The 26,999-nt window shown below is 47.9% G+C and overlaps 1 protein-coding gene across 2 annotated transcripts in view; it reads left to right on the top strand.

Annotated features, from left to right (window-relative positions):
* The first annotated feature begins 1,053 nt into the window (after positions 1-1,053).
* The window catches only part of dnase1l4.1 (deoxyribonuclease 1 like 4, tandem duplicate 1), an 82,026-nt gene continuing 56,080 nt past the window's right edge, over positions 1,054-26,999 (top strand). The window contains exon 1 of one of the 2 annotated variants that reach the window (XM_072472871.1): positions 1,054-1,324. The gene's annotated coding sequence lies outside the window, so the exon portion shown is untranslated. Of the gene's footprint in view, positions 1,325-22,015; positions 22,049-26,999 lie in introns of those variants that run through there. The other variant, XM_072472872.1, reaches the window with a different exon arrangement.

Here is a 26,999-nt window from a genome sequence, read left to right as displayed (position 1 = left end):
TGCATGCTGGAAGAGGCCCTGTTTATCCTGCAGTTGCAGCCAAATATGTTACTGTTTCTGCCGTGTCTGGCAACCCAGAGACATACCCTTCCTGGGGGACACTGTCGGGGGAATATTGCAGCCTTCTTCCCACACCGGGAAATGTCAAACAAATGCCGTGGGGGCCCTGTAAAAGAGCCCAAAAGTCCGTTCCAAGCAGGAGCTGCCGAATATGCAACCTAGCTCTGCATAGCCGCACCCGGAAGTCGTGAAGTGCGCACTTAACCACGATTGCCAATTCCCATTAGCAATAGCATTCAACTGTAAGGCCAGAGACCTCCGCAGTCAGTGGGAGTTATGGGTTGTTGATGGGCAGACAGGCGGGGGTAGTGTTGTCCCCAGTACGCAAACACACGGTCCAGGGGCTGCCATGGCAGACCAGCGCACGTCCACCGGTTTTGCCCACAGGAATAGGTGGTTTGGCGTCCAGCGTGGTTCTCGTTTTCCTCCTCTCCCGCTATTCACCGATCTCGTTTCGCTCGAGCAAGAGAGCGAGTAGAATTGCACCCGATGTTTCCTCTCGGGGTCAGTGTTTAAAAGTAAAAAGGGGCTGTTCTTTTTAGATGAGATGAGGAGAAATGTTTTCTCTCAGACTAGTGAGTCTGTGGAACTCCCTTCCTTCAAAAGCAGTGGAAGCCAAGTCTTTAAATATTTTTAAGGCAGAGGTAGATAATTATTGAGAAACAAGTGGGTGAAAGGCTATCTGGGGGTAGGTGGGAGGTTATAATCCAATCAGTCATGGTCTTATTGAATGGTAGAGCAGACTCGAAGGGCCGAGTGACCTACCCCTACTTATAATTGGTATGTTAGTAAGTTCTTGTGAATTCTAACAGAGAAGGGGTTCGCCCATCAAGCTCTGCTAGTACTGCACCTAAAATACCACTTCTTAGCTAATTGAGACTCCGATCATTCCAGGATGCTTTAGCCTGTAGGTTGATTTCGGAATAAGTGGGAGGGTGTCTCTGAGTGCAAACACATGCAAAAGTGTTCTTTGCCTTCATTAAGGGCAGACACAAGATTCTTTGAACAATGCGTGTCTGGGGGTTCTCGTCTTAGGTTGAGAGGAAGTGGTTATGGCAGAACATAGGTTGGGACGCACGCAACGTCTTCAAGCATAAACCATATTTAATTCAAACACTGACTGTAACCCGTAAGATAGGCTGTTTTCTTTCACGTCTCGCTGACTCATCTATCAGGTTCGACCACTTTTCAACTGTTGCTCAAAACCTCCACAGGCTAAAATTGCATCTCCAAAGATACACAGAGCAGACACAGCTGGCGACAGGTAAGGAACTCTTATTGCTCGTCTATTTGTTTTTAATGCATTAGTACACGAAGGGAGGTTCGAAAGTCAGGTTTAACTGCAAAAATGGGGCATTACCCATTTTTCTCCATGGCTAACAACTTTTGAGAAAGTGAAGCTTTGAAAAACACAACTTGTTCAGGGAAATGTTGACAAGTCACTCTCACAGTTCAAGACGCAATTTTGTCTCTGGCATTATTAAGAGAAGACAGGGTTGCTGCTATGTGTAAATCAGGTGAAAATTAGTCTGCAGATTCAAAGCGAAACATCGGCTGACAGTATTATAGAGGAACCTAACAATGCAAAGCAATTAAAGTGAGTTCGGCTGGAAGCTACTTCTCCTTCCTAAACAGATGGGTCGCAGATTTTGAGGTTGTTTAATCAAGTTGGAGGAGAAATTTATGAGCCTGTGACAGAAAAGCTTGATTTTCACAATCGCTAGATTTTGGAACTGGTAGAAAACAAATAACCTTTCATAACTGGTTTAGCTGATAATGAACAGAACTGGGGGAAGTTTTAATAAGGAGGGATCGGCGATGGCCAATGGGTTAGTGATAACTAAGGGATGTTTTTTTTCCTCTTTGTAAGATCCCAGGCATTTAGATTCTCCAAAGAGTAATAGATGTACAAATTGAAGCCAAAGGCACATTTCTTAATCTGATGATCTTTGTCTCTTTTCTTGGTATGCAAAAATGCTCTGGACTGCATTCTATGACGTGTGACTTTAAAAACAAACCAATGTTAACACTAGCTGAAGCAAAGCAAAGCTTTGCAGTGTGTAGTGGGGCCAGGAAGAGGGAGACAGATACCTAACCACAGACGAATGTGCCCACATCCCATGAAAGAATGAAACAAAAGTTAGGTTCCCCCGATGTCACAGTCCAAAGATGCGCAGGTTAGATGGATTGGCTGTCACAAAAGTGACCCTTAGTGTCCAAAAGGTTAGTTGGAGTTACTGGGTTATGAGGATAGGGTGGAGGCATGGGCCTAGGTAGGAGCATAACCCGTGTCATGCTCCTCTTACTCAATGTGGCTCAGGGACGTGGCTGATGTCCCTGGCTCCTTCACGTGCGGGAAGTGTGTCCAGCTGTAGCTCTTGTTAGACCACATGACGGCTTTGGAGCTGCAGATGGACTCACTTTGGAACATCCGCAATGCTGAGGAGGTCGTGGATAGCATGTTTAGCGAATTGGTCACACCACAGATTAGGATTGCTGAGGGAGGAAGGGAATGGGTGACCAAAAGGCAGAGAAAAAGCAAGAAGGCAGTGCAGATGTCCCCTGCGGTCATCTCCCTCCAAAACAGGTATACGGTTTTGGATACTGTTGGGAGAGATGGCTCACCAGGGGAAGGCAACAGTAGCCAGGTTCATGGCTGGCTCTGCTGTACAGAAGGGCGGGAAAAAGAGTAGAAGGGCTATAGTCATAGGGGATTCAATTGTAAGGGGAGTAGATAGGCGATTCTGTGGTCGAAAACGAGACTCCCGAATGGTATGTTGCCTCCCAGGTGCATGGGTCAGGGATGTCTCAGATTGGCTGCAGAACATTCTGAAGGGGGAGGGTGAACAGCCAGTTGTCGTGCTGCATTTAGGCACCAATGATATAGGTAAAAAACGGGATGAGGTCCTACAAGCAAAATTTAGGGAGTTAGGAGCCTAGTTTAAAAAGTCAGACCTCAGAGGTAGTAATCTCAGGATTGCTACCAGTGCCACGTGGTAGTCAGAGTAGAAATGAAAGAATAGGCAGGATGAATGCGTGGCTTGAGAGATGGTGCAGGAGGGAGGGGTTCAGATTTTTGGGACATTGGGACCGGTTCTGGGGGAGGTGGGACTACTACAAATTGGACGGCCTACACTTGGGCCAGACTGGAACCAATGTCCTTGGGGGTGCTTGGGGAGGGTTTAACCTAATGTGGCAGGGGGATGGGAACCAAATGAGGAGGTTAGTGGAGGTTAGTAAGGAGGTGGTAACTAAAGCCTGTAAGGAACTAGATCATGAAGTCAGTTTGACTAAGGGGAAGAGTAGGCAGGGAGCAGATGATGAACGCAAAGGGACTGGTGGTCTGAGGTGCATTTGTTTTAATGCAAGAAGTGTAGTAGGTAAGGCAGATGAACTTAGTGCTTGGATTAGTATCTGGGAGTATGATGTTATTGCTATTACTGAGACTTGGTTGAGGGAAGGGATTGATTGGCAACAAAATATCCCAGAATATCGACGCTTCAGGCGGGATAGAGAGGGAGGTAAAAGGGGTGGAGGAGTTGCATTACTGGTCAGAGAGGATATCACAGCTGTGCTGAAGGAGGGCACTATGGAGGACTCGAGCAGTGAGGCGATGTAGGCAGAGCTCAGAAATAGGAAGGGTGCGGTAACAATGTTGGGGCTGTATTACAGACCTCCCAACAGCGAGCGTGAGATAGAGGTACAAATATGTAAACAGATTATGGAAAGATGTAGGAGCAACAGGGTGGTGGTGATAGGAGATTTTAATTTTCCCATCATTGACTGGGATACACTTAGTGTCAGAGGTCTAGATGGAGTAGAATTTGTAAGGAGCATCCAGGAGGTTTTTCTAGAGCAGTATGTAAATAGTCCAACTCTGGAAGGGGCCATACTGGACCTGGTGTTGGGGAATGAGCCCGGCCAGGTGGTTGAAATTTCAGTCGGGGATTACTTTAGGAATAGTGATCACAATTCTGTAAGTTTTAGAATACTCATGGACAAAGACGAGAGTGGTCCTAAAGGAAGAGTGCTAAATTGGGGGAAGGCCAACTATACCAAAATTCGGCAGGAGCTGGGGAATGTGGATTGGGAGCAGCTGTTTGAAGGTAAATCCACATTTGATGTGTGGGAGGCTTTTAAAGAGAGGTTGATTAGAGTGCAGGACAGACATGTCCCTGTGAAAATGAGGGATAGAAATGGCAAGATTAGGGAACCATGGATGACAGGTGAAATTGTGAGACTAGCTAAGAGGAAAAAGGAAGCATACATAAGGTCTAGGCGACTGAAGACAGACAAAGCTTTAGAAGAATATCGCGAATGTAGGACCAATCTGAAATGAGGAATCAAGAGGGCTAAAAGGGGTCATGAAATATCTTTAGCAAACAGGGTTAAGGAAACTCCCAAAGCCTTTTATTCATATATAAGGAGCAAGAGGGTAACTAGAGAAAGGGTTGGCCCACTCAAGGACAAAGAAGGAAAGTTATAAGTGGAGTCAGAGAAAATGGGTGAGATTCTTAACAAGTACTTTGCATCAGTATTCACCGAGGAGAGGGACATAACGGATGTTGAGGTTAGGGATAGATGTTTGAATACTCTAGGTCAAGTCGGCATAAGGAGGGAGGATGTGTTGGGTATTCTAAAAGGCATTAAGGTGGATAAGTCCCCAGGTCCAGATGGGATCTATCCCAGGTTTCTGAGGGAAGTGAGAGAGGAAATAGCTGGGGCCTTAACAGATATCTTTGCAGCATCCTTGAACACGGGTGAGGTACCGGAGGACTGGAGAATTGCTAATGTTGTCCCCTTGTTTAAGAAGGGAAGCAGGGATAATCCAGGTAATTATAGACCGGTGAGCCTGACGTCAGTGGTAGGGAAGCTGCTAGAGAAGATACTGAGGGATAGGATCTATTCCCATTTGGAAGAAAATGGGCTTATCAGTGATAGGCAATATGGTTTTGTGCAGGGAAGGTCATGTCTTACCAACTTAATAGAATTCTTTGAGGAAGTGACAAATTGATTGATGAGGGAAGGGCTGTAGATGTCATATACATGGACTTCAGGAAGCATTTGATAAGGTTCCCCATGGTAGGCTGATGGAGAAAGTGAAGTTGCATGAGGTCCAGGGTGTACTAGCTAGATGGATAAAGAACTGGCTGGGCAACAGGAGACAGAGAGTGTTAGTGGAAGGGAGTTTCTCAAAATGGAGAACTGTGATCAGTGGTGTTCCACAGGGATCCGTGCTGGGACCACTGTTGTTTGTGATATACATAAGGTATAGGTGGTCTGATTAGCAAGTTTGCAGATGGTGAGATTGGTGGAGTAGCAGATAGTGAAGGGGACTGTCAGGGAATACAGCAGAATATAAATAGATTGGAGAGTTGGGCGGAGAAATGGCAGATGGAGTTCAATCCGGGCAAATGCCAGGTGATGCATTTTGGAAGATCCAATTCAAGAGCAAACTATACGGTAAATGGAAAAGCCCTGGGGAAAATTGATGTACAGAGAGATCTGGGTGTTCAGGTCCATTGTACCCTGAAGGTGGCAACGCAGGGCGATAGAGTGGTCAAGAAGGCATACAGCATGCTTTCCTTCATCGGAAGGGGTATTGAGTACAAGAGTTGGCAGGTCATGTTACAATTGTATAAGACTTTGGTTCGGCCACATTTGGAATACTGCGTACAGTTCTGGTCGCCACATTACCAGAAGGATGTGGATGCTTTAGAGAGGGTGCAGAGGAGGTTCACCAGGATGTTGCCTGGTATGGAGGGCGCTAGCTATGAAGAGAGGTTGAGTAGATTAGGATTATTTTCATCAGAAAGACGGAGATTGAGGGGGGACCTCATTGAGGTCTACAAAATCATGAGAGGTATAGACAGGGTGGATAGCAACAAGCTTTTTCCCAGAGTGGGGGACTCAATTACTACGGGTCACGTGTTCAAGGTGAGAGGGGGAAGGTTTAAGGGAAATATGCGTGGAAAGTTCTTTACGCAAAGGGTGGTGGGTGCCTGGAACACATTGCTGGCGGAGGTGGTAGAGGCGGGCACGATAGCGTCATTTAAGATGTATCTAGACAGATACATGAATGGGCAGGGAGCAGAGGGATACAGATCCTTAGAAAATAGGCGACAGTTTTAGATAGAGGATCTGGATCGGCGCAGGCTTGGAGGGCAGAATGGCATGTTACTGTGCTGTAATTTTTCTTTGTTCTTTGTTCTTCTTTGTTATCTTTCGGAGGGTCGGTGCAGACGCAATGGGCCGAATGGTTTCATTCTGCGCTGCAGGAGATTCTATTCTCTGTTCCAATTTGCAGAACTTGCATTATTCTATTCTATGTTCTGGTCATTATCACATTGCTGGTTGCTGGAGGTTTCTGACATTCGGGGCGTGATTCAACTAAATGGGAAGAAAGTCCATTAGCGAGCGCATTTAGCCGTGTGTTTCCCGGCGCTCACAGCACCGAAAAACCTGTAGCCTGTTGGCTATACAACAGCACTCGCATTAAATAAGGGCCCTCAGTGGGGAACCTGTGGCCAAGGGCACACATAGCCCTGTGTTCTACACCGAGGAGCTCCACTCGCAAGAACTCCTCAGTGTAGCAAGAGATGGGGTCCCGATCTCCGAAGCCCCCGATGCGACCCCCCCCCCCCCCAACGCACTATGGGAGGGTTCCTGGGCCCCCCTGGAACCTCTCTACCCCTCCCATCTCCAACATCCGCACAGGGCACCCCCAGCCCGATCGCACCCATGCAAAAAATGCCAACTTGCCAATGCCAACCTCACACTCTGGCAATGCTCCTGTCCAGTGGAGGTAGTTAGGAAGGGGGGGGGGGGAGTAATATTAGATAGATAGTTACATTTTCTGTTTGTTTAATAATAATAATGTATACAATAAAAGGCTACTTGTGTTAAAGTTACAAACTTGGTGACTGTAGTTTATTGGGCTTAACCAAGGACCTCGGGTATTTTAAATACAAAATAAGCTCACCTGTGTTGCGACCCCAGGTCAAGTGGGGCTGGAATTGACCGTGAACTGGCTGAGGGTGTCACAAAATAGTTTGAGGGCTTGGTTCCAGGGTTTTGGAACAGTAGACCGTGATGATTTGGGGTAAAATATATATTGTAGAGGCACCAACTTTGTAATAGCATAACAGGGTGGCTCTGGAAGCTGCTAAAGCCTCTCTTCAGGTGGAGGACTTGTCTCTGGTTTGTTCTGCTTAACTCTTTACAGGGGCTTTGTAAAGTCAATTGAACTGACAAGTGAATTAAAAGTAGAGCTGCCGGTTAAAGCAAAGAAGGCAGAGATATACAATGTATTAGTTGAGTGCTTGGGTCTGTTAGAAACAAAGGAGACATGAACAAGTAGTCCAGGTAATGTAGCATCAGAAGCACTCTCTGGTGGGAGAACTGATCTGGAGAGGATAGGGTTGCAGTTCAAGCATGAGAGGGTAATGAGGAAGTTGGAATTAGAGGAAATACCAAAAGAGAGGGAATTTTAATCAATTGAGATGTAAGGAAAAGATGAAGAAGGAGCTTTTCAAAAATAAATTGAAATGTGGAAACTTGATGTGAAAATGGAAAGGTTAGCTAGGGAAGAAAGGGAAAAGGAGAGAGAGAATATCAACTTAAAAGGTTGGAGTTAAAGGCAAAATTTGAAGAAAGTTAAGAGGGAGGAGTAATCTTTCCCAGTCCAAATCCTAGTGGGGATAAGTTTAAATATGTACCAGGTCGTCTCAAAATTTGAGGAAAAGGATGTAGAGGTATTCTTCTTGGCATTTGAAAAAATAGCAACTCAAATGGAGTGGCCGAAGGAAAAATGGACATTATCCATGCAAAGCAAACTAATGGAGTGGGCGCAGGAAGTTTATGCTTCCCTGTCAGAGGTGGTGCCTAAGGATTACGCTGAGATAATAAAGACTATCCTGGATGCATATGGATTGATTCCAGAGGCATATAGGCAAAGTTTTGGAATTTAAGGAAACAGTCAGGACAGACTAATGTTGAATTTGTAAGGATGAAGCAGAACAATTTTAATAGGTGTGTACGAGCATTAGAAGTTAAAACTACGAATGAGACTCTAAGAGAAGTAATTCTCTTGGAATAATAGGAATTCATCAACGTTTGAGCGAAGAATTGATGTTGAAGACCAAAGGGCTGTGTGACAAGGAGCAATAATGGCTGATGGTTATGAATTGATCAAGAAATGTAAACCTTTGTTCCGTCACCCCCATAATTTGGAAAAGGGGAGGAGATGGGAGAGGGAAAGGAATGGAGGTAGCCAAGGTAAGGAATTGAATGCTCCAAGATCTTCTCCTCAGACCAGGAAGGAAGGTACTGAGGACGGAGGTGCAATAAAATGGGATACGCTCATTCAGCATGTTGGAAGTTGCAAAGAAAGCCCATGGGACATGTTGGGGTTCATAAGGAGAATTCTGAAAAGAAAACAAAAGTGGAGAATACTACAGGGCAGACTATAGCTCTAGCTAGAATTAGGAGACATGAGGTAAACACTGCTGTGGGAGCAGATGTGGCAAATGAGGTAGATGGGAGATATGAAGGGTTTTTGTCTAAGGGGGCGATCACCCCATTTTCATCAAATGAGGTAGCCAAACCCATATATATTTTAAGGCACACAGGTGCCACATAAACTCTCCTACTGGAAAGGGATTTGCTTTTCCCTCCAGAGAATTTAATGAAAGCTAAGGTGTTAATGAATGGGATAAGTGGAGATTATATTCCAGTTCCCTTGTATAAAGCGATTTATTAATAGGTCCGATAGTTGTCGGAATGGTTAAGAAGTTACCAGTGGACGGAGTAGATTTACTTTTGGGGAATTATTTGGCAGGAGTGAAGGTTGTAGCTTCACCCATGGTTACAGAGAGTCTGAGGGAAGAGAAGGAGACACAACAGTTACAGGAACAATTTCCAGATATTTTTCCATCATGTATGGTGACCAGGGCAATGGCGAAACAAAGTCCACCACCAGAGATTGAAGTCACACCACAATCGTATGGTGGAGTCGCAGAAACTATCCTTGAGGACGAGGATCATTTTGAGGAAATGTTTAGTCGGACTTTATTAATTGAGGCCCAGGAGGCAGACCCAGCATTACATAGATTAGCACAGGCAGCTCTAACAGAGATTGAGGCTGAGGGGGTTCTAGACTGCTATTACATGAAGGATGGAGTACTGATGAGGAGGTGGAGATATCCTCATAGACCTGTGGATGGGAAATGGACAATTGTTCATCAGAAAGTCGGGAAATACTGTGCCTGGCCCATGAGATACCAATGGCAGGACCTGCGGGAATTGGAAAACTCGGTCATCAGTCAAGAGGAAATTTCCTGGCCAGGACTACATGAGGATGGAGTGCGATTCTGTAGAATCTGCCCTACCTGTCAGGTAAGAGGTAAACCACAATATGTGATCAGACTAGCACCTTTGATACCCATACCAGTGTTTGAAGAACCAATTAGTCGGGTGTTGGTAGATTGTGTAGGACCATTGCCTAAAACAAAGGCAGGGCATCAGTACATTATTACGGTCATGGATATGACCACCTGATTTCTGGAAGCTATACCTTCAAGAACAATTACAGCTAAGTAGTAGTGGAAAAGTTGATGTAGTTTTTCATACGCTTAGAAGTACAATTTGACGGGCAGGATGGTGGCACAGTGGGTTAGCCTTGCAGCCTCACGGCGCCGAGGTCCCAGGTTCGATCCCGGCTCTAGGTCACTGTCCGTGTGGAGTTTGCACATTCTCCCCATATTTGCGTGGGTTTCGCCCCCACAACCCAAAGATGTGCAGGCTAGGTGGATTGGCCACGCTAAATTGCCCCTTAATTGGAAAAAATGAATTGGGTACTTTAAATTAAAAAAGAAAAAGAAGTACAATTTATCCAGGGTTCTAAATTTATTTCTAAAATTTTACAGGGCACAATTCGTAGCTTAGGTATCAAGCAACTAAATTCGACTATCCATCACCCACAAACTCAGGGAGCTTTGGAGAGATATCATCAGACTCACCCCACATTACTGAACAACACATCCCGCCCGGGAAATGCCTGAGGGTGCCTACCAATGAAACAAGCAGCCTTGAATAGATATTAATGCTGGAGATACTTAGCAGGTCAAGTATAGCGCCTGTGAAAAGTTAAACGGGAGTTAACTTCTTTAGGTCGACGATTTTAGCATTGACAAACTGTCAACGTTTTCTGTCCAGGAGCAACCTATGGCGGATAGATCTGTTTGGATACGGATGTGTCTAAGTTTAATTAGCCTCTCACGCAGCTCCGAGAGAGGATCCAGATGACCTTTTACTCCACCTTATTTGAAGGAATATATTCATGATACAGGCAGCAAGTGTAGTGAGCCAAATGTTTTCTTCTCATTCCAAGTAAATAAATTTGTATCTCTTTATGTCAAAAAAAACATAAGGCAATGCGGATAAGTACACTTCCTCCAGAAAATAATTTTGCACATAAATTAAAATGCAAGCCTTTGCTGGTGGATTTAATTGACATGTGTTGGGTGGTTGGAAAATGGAAACTGGCAATTAAATACGCAAGCAGCTCCGAGCTTGCTCGCATTCGTAGAGGATGACGGAAAACATGCTTAATGAGCAAGGAGATATAGTCTTAGAGTCAGCATTGTTGAAGCAAGAGCCAAGAATCGTAAAACAAACTGGTTTGTAGTCAAGTGCTCGTCTCTTGTGGGTAGAAACCATAAAAATGTTTTATGCAGGCAACAACTTGTCCCTCCCTCATCCCACAACTGTGCCTTACACGATCAATCTTGCAAAGTACCTCATTCTCCACTTGTTTTCATCACACTGCCCGTGATACCTCATGTTGGAAGTGCACCCATCTCCAGCTCCTCAGAAACCGCATTAGGGAACTGGAGCTGGAGCTGGATGAACTTTGAATCATTCGGGAGGCAGAGGGGGTCATAGATAGAAGCTTCAGGGATGTAGTTACTCCGAAGAATAAAGATAGATGGGTGACGGTGAGAGGGGTTGGGAGGAAGCGGTCAGTACAGGGATCCCCTGTGGTCGTTCCCCTTAGTAACAAGTATACTGCTTTGGATACTGTTGGGGGGGGGGACTTACCAGGGGTAAGCCATGGGGTACAGGCCTCTGGCACAGAGTCTGTCCCTGTTGCTCAGAAGGGAAGGGGGGAGAGGAGTAGAGCATTAGTCATTGTAGACTCCATAGTTAGGGGGATAGATAGGGGATTCTGTGGGAACGAGAGAGACTCGCGGTTGGTGTGTTGCCTCCCAGGTGCCAGGGTGCGTGATGTCTCGGATCGTGTTTTCGGGATCCTTAAGGGGGAGGGGGAGCAGCCCCAAGTCGTGGTCCACATAGGTACCAACGACATAGGTAGGAAAAGGGATAGGGATGTAAGGCAGGAATTCAGGGAGCTAGGGTGGAAACTTAGATCTAGGACAAACAGAGTTATTATCTCTGGGTTGTTACCCATGCCACGTGCTAGCGAGACGAGGAATAGGGAGAGAGAGGAGTTGAACACATGGCTACAGGGATGGTGCAGGAGGGAAGGTTTCAGATTTCTGGATAATTGGGGCTCATTCTGGGGTCGGTGGGACCTCTACAAATGGGATGGTCTACACCTGGACCAGAGGGGTACCAATATCCTGGGGGGGGGGGGGGGGAAATTTGCTAATGCTCTTCGGGAGGGTTTAAACTAGTTCAGCAGGGGCTTGGGAACCTGAATTGTAGCTCCAGTATACAGGAGGTTGAGAGTAGTGAGGTCATGAGTAAGGTTTCAAAGTTGCAGGAGTGTACCGGCAGGCAGGAAGGTGTTTTAAAGTGTATCTTCTTCAATGCCAGGTGGGTGAACTTGCGGCATGGGTTGGTACCTGGGACACCGATGTTGTGGCCATTTCGGAGACATGGATAGAGCAGGGACAGGAATGGTTGTTGCAGGTGCCGGGGTTTAGATATTTCAGTAAGCACAGGGAAGGTGGTAAAAGAGGGGGAGGGGTGGCATTGTTAGTCAAGGACAGTATTATGGTGGCAGAAAGGACGTTTGATGAGGACTCGTCTACTGAGGTAGTATGGGCTGAGGTTAGAAACAGGAAAGGAGAGGTCACCCTGTTAGGGGTTTTCTATAGGCCTCCGAAAAATTCCACAGATGTAGAGGAAAGGATTGCAAAGATGATTCTGGATAGGAGCGAAAGCAACATGGTAGTTGTTATGGGGGACTTTAACTTTCCAAATATTGACTGGAAACGCAATAGTTTGAGTATTTTAGATGGGTCCGTTTTTGTCCAATGTGTGCAGGAGGGTTTCCTGACACAGTATGTAGATAGGCCAACGAGAGGCGAGACCATATTGGATTTGGTACTGGGTAATGAACCAGGACAGGTGTTAGATTTGGAGGTAGGTGAGCACTTTGGTGATAGTGACCACAATTCGATTACGTTTACTTTAGTGATGGAAAGGGATAGGTATATACCGCAGGGCAAGAGTTATATCTGGGGGAAAGGCAATTATGATGAAATGAGGCAAGACTTAGGATGCATCGGATGGAGAGGAAAACTGCAGGGGATGGGCACAATGGAAATGTGGAGCTTGTTCAAGGAACAGCTACTGCGTGTCCTTGATAAGTATGGACCTGTCAGGCAGGGAGGAAGTGGTCGAGCAAGGGAACCGTGGTTTACTAAAGCAGTCAAAACACTTGTGAAAAGGAAGAAGGAAGCTTATGTAAAGATGAGACATGAAGGCTCAGTTAGGGCGCTCGAGAGTTACAAGTTAGCTAGGAAGAACCTAAAGAGAGAGCTAAGAAGAGCCAGGAGGGGACATGAGAAGTCTTTGGCAGGTAGGATCAAGGATAACCCTAAAGCTTTCTATAGATATGTCAGGAATAAACAAATAACTAGGGTAAGATTAGGGCCAGTCAAGGACAGTAGTGGGAAGTTGTGCTTGGAGTCTGAGGAGATAGGAGAGGTGCTAAATGAATATTTTTCGTCAGTATTCACACAGGAAAAAGACAATGTTGTCGAGGAGAATACTGAAATTCAGGCTACTAGACTAGAAGGGTTTGAGGTTCATAAGGAGGAGGTGTTAGCAATTCTGGAAAGTGTGAAAATAGATAAGTCCCCTGGGCCGGATGGGATTTATCCTAGGATTCTCTGAGAAGCTAGGGAGGATTGCTGAGCCTTTGGCTTTGATCTTTAAGTCATCTTTGTCTACAGGAATAGTGCCAGAAGATTGGAGGATAGCAAATGTTGTCCCCTTGTTCAAGAAGGGGAGTAGAGACAACCCCAGTAACTATAGATCAGTGAGCCTTACTTCTGTTGTGGGCAAAATCTTGGAAAGGTTTATAAGAGATAGGATGTATAATCATCTGGAAAGGAATAATTTGATTAGAGATAGTCAACACGGTTTTGTGAAGGGTAGGTCGTGCCTCACAAATCTTATTGAGTTCTTTGAGAAGGTGACCAAACAGGTGGATGAGGGTAAAGCAGTTGATGTGGTGTATATAGATTTCAGTAAAGCGTTTGATAAGGTTCCCCACGGTAGGCTACTGCAGAAAATACGGAAGCATGGGATTCAGGGTGATTTAGCAGTTTGGGTCAGAAATTGGCTAGCTGGAAGAAGGTGGTTGATGGGAAATGTTCAGACTGGAGTCCAGTTACTAGTGGTGTACCACAAGGATCTGTTTTGGGGCCACTGCTGTTTGTCATTTTTATAAATGACCTGGAGGAGGGCATAGAATGATGGGTGAGTAAATTTGCAGATGACACTGAAGTCGGTGGAGTTGTGGACAGTGCGGAAGGATGTTACAAGTTACAGAGGGACATAGATAAGCTGCAGCGCTGGGCTGAGAGGTGGCAAATGGAGTTTAATGCAGAAAAGTGTGAGGTGATTCATTTTGGAAGGAATAACAGGAAGACAGAGTACTGGGCTAATGGTAAGATTCTTGGCAGTGTGGATGAGCAGAGAGATCTCGGTGTCCATGTACATAGATCCCTGAAAGTTGCCACCCAGGTTGAGAGGGTTGTTAAGAAGTGTGTTAGCGACATCCAGTTGCGGCAATGCACTGCTAAGCCGCACGTTTCGGCAGCTCCCGTTCTAACGGACTTTTGGGCTCTTTTCGGGAGCCCCAACGGAATTTCTTTAGACCAAGCCCAGTGTGGGGTGACGAAGGAAGATCCCCCCCCCCGTGTGTGTATGGAAAGGACCAGCCGTAGTGGCCAGATTGCGAATGATCCTTTGGAGCAGTGGCAGAGAAGAGAAGGGAGAAGCAAGATGGCGGCGGATGGAGCCCAGACGGCATGGGGCTCGGACCAGCCGGAATTCCTCCGACGATGTGTGGAGGAACTAAAGAAAGAGGTGCTGGCGCCGATGTTATTGACAATCGAGGGACTGAAGGAAACACAAAAGGTCCAGGCGATAGAGCTCCGTGGAGTGAAGGCAAAGGCAGCCGAGAATGAGGATGAGATACAGGGCCTGGTGGTAAAAACGGAGACGCATGAGGCGCTACATAAGAGGTGCATAGAAAGGCTGGAAGCCCTGGAGAACAGCTCGAGGAGGAAGAACGTATGGATTTTAGGTCTCCCCAAAGGAGCAGAGGGAGCTGATGTTGGGGCTTATGTGAGCACGATGCTCCATACGCTAATGGGAGCTGAGGGCCCAACGGGCCCCCTGGAGGTGGAAGGAGCGTACCGGGTCCTTGTGAGAAGACCAGAGGCGGGTGAAATACCAAGGGCAATAGTGGTGAGATTCCACCGCTTCATGGACAGAGAGGCGGTCCTGAGCTGGGCCAAGAAGATACGGAGTAGCAAGTGGGAGAATGCGGTGATACGAGTGTATCAGGGCTGGAGTGCGGAGGTGGCGAGAAGGAGGGCGAGTTTTAATCGGGCCAAGGCGGTGCTTCACAGGAAGAAAATAAAATTTGGGATGCTGCAGCCGGCGCGATTGTGGGTCACGCATCAGGCCAAGCACTACTACTTCGAAACGACGGATGAGGCATGGACCTTCATTCAAGAAGAGAAACTGGACTAGATCTGAGAGTTTGATGTTGGGGGGGAAGCAACGAGGTGGTGGTACAGGAATGTAAAGTGGGAAAGGGGAGGTTTATTATACAGTAACGTTGGATGGGGAATTTCTCTCCCTTTGATGGGGGGACACGAAGAAATGTGGGCACGGTGGGAAAAAGGGACAGAGAGGGGGAGGGGGAATGAGGGAGCTGCGCCATAGGGGGCGGGGCCGATAGGAAAGCACGGGGTTTTCCTGCGCTATGGAGATGATGGCGGGAAGATAGGCGCAGGAAGGAAGAGAGCCCCACACGCAGGGGGATCAAAGAAAGAATGGGGGAAGCCGGGGTCAGCTAGAGTTAGCTGACTTTCGGAAGCATTATGGGGGGAGTAACCATGCTAGAGGGGGATCTAGCGGCGGGGGGGGGACTAACTGGGTTGCTGCTGCTGAGTGCAAGGGGGAGCTGGCAAGAGAAGAGGTGGTCGGGACGAGAAGGTGCCGCCTGGGGGACAGGTGGGTGCGCGGGACCTGGACGGGGGGCTGGCCCAGAAAAGGGGATGGCTAGTCGGTTGGGGGGGGGGGGGGGGGGCGGCGAGCGGCCCCCAATCCGGCTGATCACGTGGAATGTGAGAGGCCTAAATGGGCCGATTAAGAGGGCCTGGGTGTTCGCGCACTTAAAGAGACTGAAGGCGGACGTAGTCATGCTCCAGGAGACTCACCTGAAGGTGGCGGATCAGGTTAGGTTAAGAAAAGGATGGGTGGGACAGGTATTCCACTCAGGGTTGGACCCGAAAAACAGGGGGGTGGTGATACTGGTGGGGAAACGGGTGTCGTTCGAGGCTAAGAATATAGTGGTGGATAACAGGGGCAGATATGTGATGGTGAGTGGTAGATTGCAGGGAGAGGCGGTCGTGCTGGTGAATGTATATGCCCCGAACTGGGATGACGCGGGATTCATGAAGCGGATGCTGGGACGTATCCCGGACCTGGAGGTGGGAAGCTTGGTAATGGGGGGGGGGACTTCAACACTCCAGGGCTAGACCGGTCTAGATCCAGGACCGGGAGAAGGCCGGCAGCGGCCAAGGTGCTTAGGGGATTTATGGAACAAATGGGGGGACTGGATCCGTGGAGGTTTGCTAGGCCGTTGGCCAAAGAGTTTTCCTTTTTCTCCCACGTCCACAAGGTATATTCCCGAATAGACTTCTTTGTTATGAGTAGGGCACTGATCTCGAAGGTGGCAGGAACGGAGTACACGGCCATAGCTGTTTCAGACCACGCCCCGCATTGGATGGATCTTGAACTAGGAGAGGAGAGGGAGCAGCGCCCACTCTGGCGACTGGATGTGGGACTATTGGCGGATGAGGGGGTCTGTGGAAGGGTGCGGGGGTGTATTGAGAGATACCTGGAGGTCAATGACGATGGTGAGGTTCAGGTGGGGGTAGTATGGGAAGCGCTGAAGGCGGTGGTTAGAGGAGAGCTGATCGCCATTAGAGCCCACAAGGAGAAACAAGAGGGCAAAGAAAGGGAGAGATTAGTGGGGGAGATTTTGAGGGTGGATAAAAGATATGCGGAGGCCCCAGACGAAGGACTATATAGAGAAAGGCGAAGACTTCAGACGGAGTTTGACCTGCTGACCACAGGAAAGGCAGAGGCACAGTGGAGGAAGGCACAGGGGATGAGATATGAGTATGGGGAAAAGGCGAGCCGGCTGCTGGCCCATCAACTTCGTAAGAGGATAGCGGCGAGAGAGATTGGGGGAGTTAGGGATGAAACGGGAACTATGGAGCAGAGAGCAGGGAAGGTAAACAAGGTGTTTAAGACCTTTTATGAGAGGCTATATAAGTCCCAACCCCCGGGGGGAAAAGAGGGAATGCTATATTTTCTGGATCAACTAAGGTTCCCGAGGGTGGAGGAGCAGGAGGTGGCAGGTCTGGGGGCGCCAATCGAGGTGGACGAGGTGACTAAGGGACTGGGGAACATGCAGGCAGGGAAGGCTCCGGGACCAGATGGGTTTCCAGTGGAATTCTACAGGAAATATGTGGACCTGTTGGCCCTGCTGCTGGCGAGAACCTTTAACGAGGCCAGGGAAGGGGGGTACTACCCCCGACAATGTCGGAGGCGACAATATCACTAATTCTGAAGCGGGATAAAGATCCGCTGCAATGCGGGTCATACAGGCCAATCTCACTCCTAAATGTAGACGCCAAACTGCTGGCAAAAGTGCTGGCGACAAGGATAGAGGATTGCGTCCCGGGGGTGGTGCATGAAGACCAGACAGGGTTTGTAAAGGGGAGACAACTGAACGTTAACGTTCGACGGCTGCTGGGGGTGATGATGACGCCCCCAGCGGAGGGGGAGGCAGAGATAGTGGCGGTGATGGATGCGGAGAAGGCATTCGATAGGGTGGAGTGGGACTATTTGTGGGAGGTGCTGAGGAGGTTTGGGTTTGGGGAGGGGTTTGTTAGATGGGTCAGACTCCTACATGGGGCCCCAGTGGCAAGTGTAGTCACAAACCGACAAAGATCGGGGTATTTTCGGCTACACAGGGGAACAAGGCAGGGGTGTCCCCTGTCCCCATTACTGTTCGCGTTGGCAATTGAACCACTGGCCATAGCGTTGAGGGACTCTAAGAAATGGAGGGGAGTGGTTAGAGGGGGAGAGGAACATCGAGTGTCACTCTACGCTGATGACTTACTGCTATATGTTGCGGATCCTGGAGAGGGGATGCCAGAGGTTATGCAGATACTGAGGGAGTTTGGAGATTTCTCGGGATACAGGCTAAATATGGGGAAGAGCGAGCTTTTTGTAATACACCCCGTGGACCAGGGAAGAGGAATAGACGCTCTGCCGTTAAGGAGAGTGAAAGGAGCTTTCGATATCTGGGGATCCAGATAGCCAGGAACTGGGGAACTCTACACAGACTTAATCTGACGCGGCTGGTGGAGCAGATGGAGGAGGACTTCAAGAGGTGGGATATGTTGCCGCTCTCATTGGCGGGCAGAGTGCAGGCGGTAAAAATGATGGTCCTCCCGAGGTTTCTTTTCGTGTTTCAGTGTCTCCCCATTCTGATCACAAAGGCCTTTTTCAAAAAAATAGACAGGAGCATTATGAGCTTTGTGTGGGCAGGGAAGGCCCCGAGGGTAAGGAGGGGGTTCCTGCAGCGCAGTAGGGATAGAGGGGGACTGGCGCTGCCGAGCCTGAACGACTACTACTGGGCTGCCAATGTGGCGATGGTTTGTAAGTGGATGAGGGAGGGAGAGGGGGCGGCGTGGAAGAGGCTGGAGATGGCGTCCTGTAAAGGAACGAGCCTAAAGGCGCTGGTGACGGCGCCGCTGCCATTCTCCCCGAAAAGGTATACCACAAACCCAGTGGTGGTGGCAACCTTGAGGATCTGGGGGCAGTGGAGGCGACACGGGGGGTGACGGGTGCCTCGGTGTGGTCCCCGATTAGGAATAACCACAGGTTTGTCCCAGGAAGGATGGACGGGGGGGTTCCAGAGTTGGCAACAGGTAGGAATTAGGAAACTGAGGGACCTGTTTATAGACTGGATGTTTGCAAGTCTGGGAGCGCTGGAGGAAAAATATGAGTTGCCCCCGGGGAATATCTTCAGATATATGCAAGTGAGGGCGTTTACGAGGCAACAGGTGAGGGAATTTCCGCTGCTCCCGACACAGGGGATCCAGGATAGAGTGATTTCCGGGGTATGGGTCGAGGAGGGCAAAGTGTCCGAAATATATCAGGAGATAAGAGACGAGGGGGAGGCGATGATAGAGGAGCTGAAGGGAAAATGGGAAGAAGAGCTGGGAGAGGAGATTGAGGAGGGGCTGCGGGCTGATGCCCTAAGCAGGGTAAATTCCTCGTCTAGCCTGATTCAATTTAAGGTTCTACACAGAGCACATATGACGGGAGCAAGACTGAGCAGGTTCTTCGGAATGGAGGACAAGTGCGGGAGGTGCTTGGGAAGCCCGGCGAACCACACACACATGTTCTGGTCGTGTCCGGCATTGGATGAGTACTGTGGGGGCGTGGCAAGGATGATTTCAAAGGTGGTGAAGGTCCGGTCAAGCCAGGCTGGGGGTTAGCGATATTTGGGGTCCGGGTCAAGCCAGGCTGGGGGTTAGCGATATTTGGGGGGGGAGCACTATTTTTTGTAATTTTGTTAGTTCATTATATTATTTAAATAATGTTATTTACTAGTTATTGTATTATTTTTATGTTGATTTGTAAAAACGGAAAAATTTTGTTTGAAAAATTTAATAAAATATATATTTTTTAAAAAGAAGTGTGTTAGCTTTTATTGGTAGAGGGATTGAGTTTCGGAGCCATGAGGTCATGTTGCAGCTGTACAAAACTCTGGTGCGGCCGCATTTGGAGTATTGCGTACAGTTCTGGTCACCGCATTATAGGAAGCATTGGAAAGGGTGCAGACGAGATTTACCAGAATGTTGCCTGGTATCGAGGGAAGATCTTATGAGGAAAGGCTGAGGGACTTGAGGCTGTTTTTGTTAGAGAGAAGAAGGTTAAGAGGTGATTTAATTGAGGCATACAAGATGATCAGAGGATTGGATAGGGTGGACAGTGAGAGCCTTTTTCCTCGAATGGTGATGTCTAGCACGAGAGGACATAGCTTTAAATTGAGGGGAGATAGATATAGGACAGATGTCAGAGGTAGGTTCTTTACTCAGAGAGTAGTAAGGGTGTGGAATGCCCTGCCTGCAACAGTAGCGGACTCGCCAACACTAAGGGCATTCAAATGGTCATTGGATAGACATATGGACGATAAGGGAATAGTGTAGATGGGCTTTAGAGTGGTTTCACAGGTTGGCGCAACATCGAGGGCCAAAGGGCCTGTACTGCTCTGTAATGTTCTATATTCTATGTTCAATGTTGTTGGCCGGATAGAATCTAATGTATGATGTAGGAACGGAGAATTCAGTAAACACTCCGCGTCTTCGGAGCAAGGAAATTAAGTTCTAACAAATGATCAACTTGCCAGTACTCTCGCTGCAGTCTCACTCATGTCCTGCTGCCTCACAGCACCAGGGATCTGGGTTCAATTTTCTTACTATTACTCTTACTGTTGGTATTTGTATTTTTGGTAGGTGAGTTTCATATTATAAGTTCTCTGTCCTTTTTGTTTAGTTATCCTATGCTGGTCTCTAATTTGTTTTACACTCTTCCAGTCTACCACGAATCTTGGCAGAATTGAGCACCTTTTCTTTCAATTTGATAACATTTTAACTCCCTTATTTAGGCACGGATGATTCATCCTTCTCAATATCTCTGTTGAGTGTCATGAAATATCTCCTTAAAATATCTGCTCCAGCTAATCTTACTTTTTAACCTATTTTCCCAATATACTTTAGTCAACACTATTCATACCGTTGTAGTTTCCTTCATTTAAGTTTAAAACAATAGTTGCAGATCCAAGTTTTTCACCCTGAAACTAAATATGAAATATCGTAATGTTATGGTCACTCTGCCTGAAATAATCCTTTACTTTGAGATCATTAGTTAATCACGGGCTGGATTCTCCTCACCCCGACACCGAAATCGCATCCGGCACCGGGGCGGAGAATCCATTTCCGTGCATGGGATCGGGACCGGCGCCGGTTCCACGATTCTCCGACCCCCGAAAAGCGGCGTACTCAAAGAGTACGGCCCGCACCACAACTTGTTGTCATTGTCAGAGGCCCGCCCCGCTATTCTCCACCCCCGACCGGCTGAGGTCCTTACAGCATGGATCTAATATGGTCCTGCCGTTCGGGATACTCGCCTGGCGGCTGCGGACTCAGTCCGCGGCTGCCATGGACGGTGGCGGGCCGATTGGAGGGCGGGGGGGGGGGCTCATACGGGACCGGGCTAATTTTGAATGGGCGATCTGGGTCGGGCACGTGGCAGATCGGGGCACTATTTAGGAGGTCCAGCTCCGTGATCTGAGTTCGCCATGGAGCACGGCACGGCCGCTGGAGGCCACCGCCCTGCGCATGCGCGGCCTCTGACCCGGAAGTGCGGGGGCGTGTATCTGCAGCTGAAGCTGTTAGATTCACGACGGGTCCCTGCTGGCCCCCTGCAGGGCTATGAATATGGGGCCTTTTCACAAAAGCCCCAGATTTTACGACAGCGTGGGGACAAAGTCACTGAAACGGATTATCCAGCCCCATGTCTTGCTAAACATTCCCTCGTTTTTTTCCCTCAAAATATTGTTCTAAGAAATTGTCCTGTATACAAACTATGATTTGATTTCAGCGGGAGCGGAGCAGGTTAGTCAATTCCAGCGGGAGCAGTGCGGAAGTGATTTCTGGAGGTAAGTCGCTCCTTTAAAAACACTTGTCTTTGCAGGAGCAGGCCAGTCGATTTCAGCGGGAGCGGAGCTGGTTAGTCAATTTCAGCGGGAGCAGTGCGGAAGTGATTTCTGGGAGGTAAGTCTCTCCTTTAAAAACACTTGTCTTTGCAGGAGCAGGCCAGTCGATTTCAGCGGGAGCGGAGCTGGTTAGTCAATTTCAGCGGGAGCAGTGCGGAAGTGATTGCTGGGAGGTAAGTTTCTCCTTTAAAAACACTTGTCTTTGCAGGAGCAGGCCAGTCGATTTCAGCGGGAGCGGAGCTGGTTAGTCAATTTCAGCGGGAGCAGTGCGGAAGTGATTTCTGGGAGGTAAGTCTCTCCTTTAAAAACACTTGTCTTTGCAGGAGCAGGCCAGTCGATTTCAGCGGGAGCGGAGCTGGTTAGTCAATTTCAGCGGGAGCAGTGCGGAAGTGATTGCTGGGAGGTAAGTTTCTCCTTTAAAAACACTTGTCTTTGCAGGGGCAGGCCAGTCGATTTCAGCGGGAGCGGAGCTGGTTAGTCAATTCCAGCGGGAGCAGTGCAGAAGTGATTTCTGGGAGGTAAGTCTCTCCTTTAAAAACACTTGTCTTTGCAGGAGCAGGCCAGTCGATTTCAGCGGGAGCGGAGCTGGTTAGTCAATTTCAGCGGGAGCAGTGCGGAAGTGATTTCTGGGAGGTAAGTCTCTCCTTTAAAAACACTTACCTGGTCCCGTTTTCGGTCCCTCTTTGCTGTTTTAAAAAAAAATTTTTTAGTGTTTAAGGCGGGAACAGGAAGTTCGACCCGCGGACTTCTGGGAAGACCGTCACCAATAAATTCTGGTGGAGAGGAAACCCGAGACACTACACGTGTAGTGTCTCCCACCCGCCCTCCTCCTCTAACCTAATAATAAAACCCATTGGTGTGAGGTATGTACCATATTTTATTATTATTATTATTTTTTTTAAAAAAAATTTAATTTAGTTGTTAGCCAGATCTTGGTAGAAAGTTAGAGGGATGGCAGGGAAGGGAGTGCAATGTTCCTCCTGCAGGATGTTTGAGGTGAGGGATGCCGTTAGTGTCCCTGCTGATTTTACCTGCAGGAAGTGCTGCCATCTCCAGCTCCTCCAAGACCGAGTTAGGGAACTGGAGCTGGAGTTGGAAGAACTTCGGATCATTCGGGAGGCAGAGGGGGTCATAGATAGCAGCTTCAGGGAATTAGTTACACCAAAGATTGGAGATAGATGGGTAACTGTAAGAGGGACTGGGAAAAAGCAGTCAGTGCAGGGATCCCCTGCGGTCGTTCCCCTAAGAAACAAGTATACTGCTTTGGATACTTGTGGGGGGGGGGGACTTACCAGGGGTAAGCCATGGGGTACAGGCCTCTGGCACAGAGTCTGTCCCTGTTGCTCAGAAGGGAAGGGGGGAGAGGAGCAGAGCATTAGTAATTGGGGACTCGATAGTCAGGGGCACAGATAGGAGATTTTGTGGGAGCATGAGAGACTCACGTTTGGTACGTTGCCTCCCAGGTGCAAGGGTACGTGATGTCTCGGATCGTGTTTTCCGGGTCCTTAGAGGGGAGGGGGAGCAGCCCCAAGTCGTGGTCCACATTGGCACTAACGACATAGGTAGGAAAGGGGACAAGGATGTCAGGCAGGCTTTCAGGGAGCTAGGATGGAAGCTCAGAACTAGAACAAACAGAGTTGTTATCTCTGGGTTGTTGCCCGTGCCACGTGATAGTGAGATGAGGAATAGGGAGAGAGAGCAATTAAACACGTGGCTACAGGGATGGTGCAGGCGGGAGGGATTCAGATTTCTGGATAACTGGGGATTTTCTGGGGAAGGTGGGACCTCTACAGACAGGATGGTCTACATCTGAACCTGAGGGGCACAAATATCATGGGGGGGAGATTTGTTAGTGCTCTTTGGGGGGGTTTAAACTAATGCAGCAGGGGCATGGGAACCTGGATTGTAGTTTTAGGGTACGGGAGAATGAGAGTATAGAGGTCAGGAGCACAGATTTGACGTCGCAGGAGGGGGCCAGTGTTCAGGTAGGTGGTTTGAAGTGTGTCTACTTCAATGCCAGGAGTATACGAAACAAGGTAGGGGAACTGGCAGCATGGGTTGGTACCTGGGACTTCGATGTTGTGGCCATTTCGGAGACATGGATAGAGCAGGGACAGGAATGGATGTTGCAGGTTCCGGGGTTTAGGTGTTTTAGTAAGCTCAGAGAAGGAGGCAAAAGAGGGGGAGGTGTGGCGCTGCTAGTCAAGAGCAGTATTACGGTGGCGGAGAGGATGCTAGATGTGGACTCATCTTCCGAGGTAGTATGGGCTGAGGTTAGAAACATGAAAGGAGAGGTAACACTGTTGGGAGTCTTCTATAGGCCTCCAAATAGTTCTAAGGATGTAGAGGAAAGGATGGCGAAGATGATTCTGGATAAGAGCGAAAGTAACAGGGTAGTTAGTTTGGGAGACTTTAACTTTCCAAATATTGACTGGAAAAGATATAGTTCGAGTACATTAGATGGGTCGTTTTTTGTACAGTGTGTGCAGGAGGGTTTCCTGACACAATATGTTGACAGGCCAACAAGAGGCGAGGCCACGTTGGATTTGGTTTTGGGTAATGAACCAGGCCAGGTGTTGGATTTGGAGGTAGGAGAGCACTTTGGGGACAGTGACCACAATTCGGTGACGTTTACGTTAATGATGGAAAGGGATAAGTATACACCGCAGGGCAAGAGTTATAGCTGGGGGAAGGGCAATTATGATGCCATTAGACGTGACTTGGGGGGGATAAGGTGGAGAAGTAGGCTGCAAGTGTTGGGCACACTGGATAAGTGGAGCTTGTTCAAGGATCAGCTACTGCGTGTTCTTGATAAGTATGTACCGGTCAGGCAGGGAGGAAGGCGTCGAGCGAGGGAACCGTGGTTTACCAAAGAAGTGGAATCTCTTGTTAAGAGGAAGATGGAGGCCTATGTGAAGATGAGGTGTGAAGTTTCAGTTGGGGCGATGGATAGTTACAAGGTAGCGAGGAAGGATCTAAAGAGAGAGCTAAGACGAGCAAGGAGGGGACATGAGAAGTATTTGGCAGGTAGGATCAAGGAAAACCCAAAAGCTTTCTATAGGTATGTCAGGAATAAGCGAATGACTAGGGAAAGAGTAGGACCAGTCAAGGACAGGGATGGGAAGTTGTGTGTGGAGTCTGAAGAGATAGGCGAGATACTAAATGAATATTTTTCATCAGTATTCACTCAGGAAAAAGATAATGTTGTGGAGGAGAATGCTGAGCCCCAGGCTAATAGAATAGATGGCATTGAGGTACGTAGGGAAGAGGTGTTGGCAATGCTGGACAGGCTGAAAATAGATAAGTCCCCGGGACCTGATAGGATTTATCCTAGGATTCTCTGGGAGGCCAGGGAAGAGATTGCTGGGCCTTTGGCTTTGATTGTTATGTCATCATTGGCTACAGGAATAGTGCCAGAGGACTGGAGGTTAGCAAATGTGGTCCCTTTGTTCAAAAAGAGACAACCCCGGCAACTATAGACCGGTGAGCCTCACGTCTGTTGTGGGTAAAGTCTTGGAGTGGATTATAAGAGACAAGATTTATAATCATCTAGATAGGAATAATATGATCAGGGATAGTCAGCATGGCTTTGTGAAGGGTAGGTCATGCCTCACAAACCTTATCGAGTTCTTTGAGAAGGTGACTGAACAGGTAGACGAGGGTAGAGCAGTTGATGTGGTGTATATGGATTTCAGCAAAGCGTTTGATAAGGTTCCCCACGGTAGGCTAGTGCAGAAAATACGGAGGCTGGGGATTGAGGGTGATTTAGAGATGTGGATCAGAAATTGGCTAGCTGAAAGAAGACAGAGGGTGGTGGTTGATGGGAAATGTTCAGAATGGAGTTCAGTTACAAGTGGAGTACCGCAAGGATCTGTTCTGGGGCCGTTGCTGTTTGTCATTTTTATCAATGACCTAGAGGAAGGCGCAGAAGGGTGGGTGAGTAAATTTGCAGACGATACTAAAGTCGGTGGTGTTGTCAATAGTGTGGAAGGATGTAGCAGGTTACAGAGGGATATAGATAAGCTGCAGAGCTGGGCTGAGAGGTGGCAAATGGAGTTTAATGTAGAGAAGTATGAGGTGATTCACTTTGGAAGGAATAACAGGAATGCGGAATATTTGGCTAATGGAAAAGTTCTTGAAAGTGTGGATGAGCAGAGGGATCTAGGTGTCCATGTACATAGATCCCTGAAAGTTGCCACCCAGGTTGATAGGGTTGTGAAGAAGGCCTATGGAGTGTTGGCCTTTATTGGTAGAGGGATTGAGTTCCGGAGTCAGGAGGTCATGTTGCAGCTGTACAGAACTCTGGTACGGCTGCATTTGGAGTACTGCGTACAGTTCTGGTCACCGCATTATAGGAAGGACGTGGAGGCTTTGGAGCGGGTGCAGAGGAGATTTATCAGGATGTTGCCTGGTATGGAGGGAAAATCTTATGAGGAAAGGCTGATGGACTTGAGGTTGTTTTCGTTGGAGAGAAGAATGTTAAGAGGAGACTTAATAGAGGCATTCAAAATGATCAGGGGGTTGGATAGGGTGGACAGTGAGAGCCTTCTCCCGCGGATGGAAATGGCTGGCACGAGGGGACATAGCTTTAAACTGAGGGGTAATAGATATAGGACAGAGGTCAGAGGTAGGTTCTTTACGCAAAGAGTAGTGAGGCCATGGAATGCCCTACCTGCTACAGTAGTGAACTCGCCAACATTGAGGGCATTTAAAAGTTTATTGGATAAACATATGGATGATAATGGCATAGTGTAGGTTAGATGGCTTTTGCTTCGGTGCAACATTGTGGGCTTCCTATCCTTTCAAAATGTCAAATAACCTTGAATATTCAGTGACCAATCGTGGTCATCTTGAACCACAACTCTACATTGGCCATAACATCATACCATTTATTTATATTTGTGCTATCAGTTCATTAGGAATGCTGCGTGCAGTCAGAGGAGCAACGTTTAATTCTACTTCGTTACCATGTTTTCCTACTCTGACCCTATTCGCTAGTACACTTTTATCTTTGTATGCTCTGTCCCTCAGGTTATCAATGCCCAGATCACTACCCTGCATTATAACCTCCTCCTTTCTCTTTAACTTTCTAAATATCCCCACCTCTGAGCACCCCCCTACACATATTTAATTTGGAGTCCTCTCCAAAGCTCTAGTTTTAAAATTCACTTGGACTTTCGTCCCAGCACAGTTTCAGTGAAGTATATCCCAGTAGAATAGCTCTGTGTTAGTGTCATTGCCTCAAGAATTCAAACCCATCTCTCTCACATTTACTTTTGAGCTACACAGTCAACTCTCCGATTTTGCTAATCCTGCGCCAATTTGCTCATGGCTCAGGTTGTAATCAAGAGATTATTATCTCTGAGGTTTCACTTTTCAAGGTTAGCCTCTAGCTACTAATGCTCTTAGTAGAACCTCTTTCTTAGCACTGTCTTTGCTGTTGGTACCCTCCATGGACCACAACAACTGGATTCTTCCTGACCCACCCCCTCCCCTCCAGTGCCGGGGAGATGTCCTTAATCCTAGCACAGGGAAGGCAACATAACCTTTTGGACTGTCGGTCCTGGTTGCAGAGAAGAGTATC

This window comes from Scyliorhinus torazame, chromosome 13 (genome assembly GCF_047496885.1).
Source record: "Scyliorhinus torazame isolate Kashiwa2021f chromosome 13, sScyTor2.1, whole genome shotgun sequence".
Classification (NCBI taxonomy): domain Eukaryota; kingdom Metazoa; phylum Chordata; class Chondrichthyes; order Carcharhiniformes; family Scyliorhinidae; genus Scyliorhinus; species Scyliorhinus torazame.
The sequence above is the reverse complement of the archived record's forward strand: the minus strand, read 5'-3'. Positions and strand labels throughout refer to the sequence as shown.